Source organism: Trachurus japonicus, chromosome 7, assembly GCF_045865225.1.
Source record: "Trachurus japonicus isolate A0001 chromosome 7, Traja_1.0".
NCBI lineage: Eukaryota > Metazoa > Chordata > Actinopteri > Carangiformes > Carangidae > Trachurus > Trachurus japonicus.
The window spans coordinates 25,827,519-25,830,936 of record NC_140913.1 but is presented as its reverse complement, the minus strand read 5'-3'; positions in this window follow the sequence as shown (position 1 = coordinate 25,830,936).

Sequence of the window (3,418 nt, the reverse complement as noted above, 5' to 3'; positions counted from 1 at the left end):
CGGTCCACCACTACCACAATTACTTAAAAATCCTACTGTGCTCTTCTAAATGTACTCCGCGCTCCTCTCTCCCTCTCACACTGCAGTTCTCTGACTCAGCAACGGTGTCGCCAATTCCTCCTGTTCCTCAAAAAAGGCATAAATCACGGTACGCCAGGGTCAAAATGGGTGTAAATGTCCGCACTTTTCCCCATCAGGTTTTGGCTTGATAGATCCCAAATTTGGCGGAGAAAAGTGCGTACGCACAAAACGGGGGAAAAAGGGTGTAAAAAAAAAGGTGTATCCACAATGATAAATGAGGCCCCTGATCTGTGAAACTCGTGAAACTCAAGTATCTTTACTCTTACATATAAACTGAACAAATCTTCTTGTCTTTATTATAACAAAAGTGAGTGTTCAATAAGTGGTAGAAGACAAAATCCACAAAACTTATGAGGTGTCAAAGTGTTTCCCTTAAAGCAGATATCAGTGGCACGGCCGTTTCGGCTAATGCTGTGTTCAAGGCAGGCTTTTGAAACCGTAAGTTACAGCTTCAAGTCACAACTACGACTTGGTAGCGTTCCAGGTAACCCGTAGCTCGTGTTTTTACCGTCCTGTTGTCTGTGAAAGTTCCCTATAACGGCCACTCATAACTTCCGACCCGTGAACTCGTACCAGATCGAACTGGTATGACTTCACAGGAAGGAAAAACACAAAGTACGAGTTTCCTTGAACGCACCATGAGTTAGCAGCCCCCGCCCTTGTCAGGCATCAATTGGTCCTCGTGCTACGTCACCACATTCACGCGCATCCCTTGGCTGCACACACAGCCCTTCATGCCGTTCTCTCCCCTCATTGGATAACACTTGTATCCCACAAGGAAAATTTTCTCCTCGGGTTACAGCAGAGCAGAGTGACGGAGAGACTCGTGTTAGGCTGAAATACTTCATGTAAGTGATTGCTGACGGAAAATAGGACTATTTAGGACTTATATTAACAAAAACATTCCACTGATATCTGCTTTAATTAGTCCTTTGTGCACAGATGTTGAAACAAAAAGAAAGATTTTATGGAGAGAAGGTTACCAGAAGAAAAAAAAATCACCAACCATCAATGTTATTGATCCCTCCATCAATAAATGTCAATGAGGGTTTACTGGAAAAAATCAAGCCAAAGGCGCTCAACTGATTGTTGGGGAAACCACAGGGGACTCATCAGGTAAATAAAGTAAATTAAAACCAGCTCTAAGAACAATACCAGCTAAATGAAGTGGCAGACAAACACTACTGTCTCCAGTTACTAATCAGTAATCTGAGAGGATAATCACTTATGTCTGTTTAATCAATTTCAATCAGTTTCCTCCTCTGGCATCAAGATGAACAATCATTTTGTATTGAGGTGCACTAACCATGTTGACACGCATCTTTGACTTTAAAGCAGATAAAAGGCATTTCAGCTTATTCACAAACAAACATGAGACTCTTTTGTCACGATTACAGTATATTACCTATACCAACATCAACAGTCTGGCAGCATAAATATGAGTCAGCATCAACTTCCAGCACACACAAACACAACTTAAGCAACTGATTCTGCTGAAACTAGGTCTGCATTCAAAGCCATTACGCCAAGATGAGAGGTAAATGGTCTGTAGAGGAGGCATCCACTCTAAGTGACAGGGAGGCCACAAAACACATTCCCCCAGTGCTCCTGAAGTGCTCTCACTGACTGGCAGCAGCATATCATTTCTGTCTATTTATTCTGAAGGATGTATTCACCTGACCCACAGATGGGGGCATTTGTCGGCTGGTCAGTCGAGTGCAGATCAGAATTCATTTAACCTCCACTCAAAAAAATCCAATGTGTCATTTCTTTTTTATACACACGGAGAAAGAAAGAACTGTTGAACTTTCCAATGAATGAGTGAGCCACACTTACAATTCTATTTGCCTCTGTCACAACACACTCACAAGATCATTTACCTTCTTGGAGGAAAATTAATCATTAGCTTGTGCACCAACCATTGTTTTAAATGATCTTCCCTGCTTTGTGTGGTGTGGCTGGATGCTTACAATGGCTATGCATACCACACCAAGTGCTGCCAAATACTAAAGATGGATGACAGTGTTGATGATATAAATCTTTAGATCTAATCTTTGAAATTATTTAAATATTAAATCCAGGCATTACTGAAATGTTTTCTAGCCTTTAAGATTGTGAAAAATCTCATCATTAGCTTTAGCAGGAACTGCAAATGGGCTTAAATATTATCGTGGTGTAATGTGGGCCTGCGGAAACCTTTGAAATCAAGAAGCTCATAGTAACTCGGGGGTCGTCTGCATCATATCATCCATTTATTCAATCATTTAACTAAACATGGAAGAAAAATTAAGAGGGTTTTTTTTATAATTGGATGAATGCATAATACTCAGTCAGTCACGTCCTTATGTTCTACTAATCCATTTTAAAGAAAGCTCAACAAAAGGTTTAATCACTGTATGACCCTCTAAGATCAGGGATTGCTAAAGGAAACCAATCAGCAGAATATAGATCATAGAACGGAAATCAATAAATTGTAACAATTCCCATCCTTTAGTGTGGCTGTTTTTTAAGACATGGTTACAGTAATCACCACATGGTTATTGTTAAATGACTGACAGGCTCATGGCAAAACTGTTGATTGGAAACAGCAAACTAATAGGTCTTATGTGTTCCTCCTTTTCCTCTGTCATAATAAGGGCAGCTGAAAGGCTTTGTCATTTCTTGTCACAGGGACTTGCTTAAAAAGCAACTGGTGTCATTGTCTCATCTGTTTTATTTACCCTGGGATTAAAATAGTGAACTTATTCTCCAAGTAGCAGCCAATTAAGCTAATGACACAATAACAACAAGGTGAGAGTAGACACTTCAGCTGCAAGTCAATGGAGGTGACTTTTCAAACCTCTGGTGTTTGTTGCTTTGACAGTTTTGATTATGGATTCACGATAACTCTTTTTTCCCACCAACACCAATAACCAATAACTTCCTGCTTCTCATAACCACTCTTTTGTTTTTGGTGTTAGTTTTGTGTGGCAGTGTTACAGCACCACTACAGGCCTGGCGTGTAAACTACAGTGTACTGAGACGTTTTCAGAAAGACACAGGAACAGTATGGTAATTTGCACACCTGAATATTTGCTTATTTATCACAAGTCATATTGTCATCGCAATACTGAACAGTGTCATCACACATCGGACACTTTGCCAATATCGTGCAGGCCTATTGGCCAATATTGGGCTGATAATTACTACTATCTGTTTTCATGCATCCCTTGTTTTGATGTTAGATGTGAAACAAGATATTGAAGAGTGCAGCTCATATACTGAACTAATCAAGCTTAACATACATCCATACTTCTCCACCTATTGGGCCAGTTAGAGAGGCATTTCACACTGGATG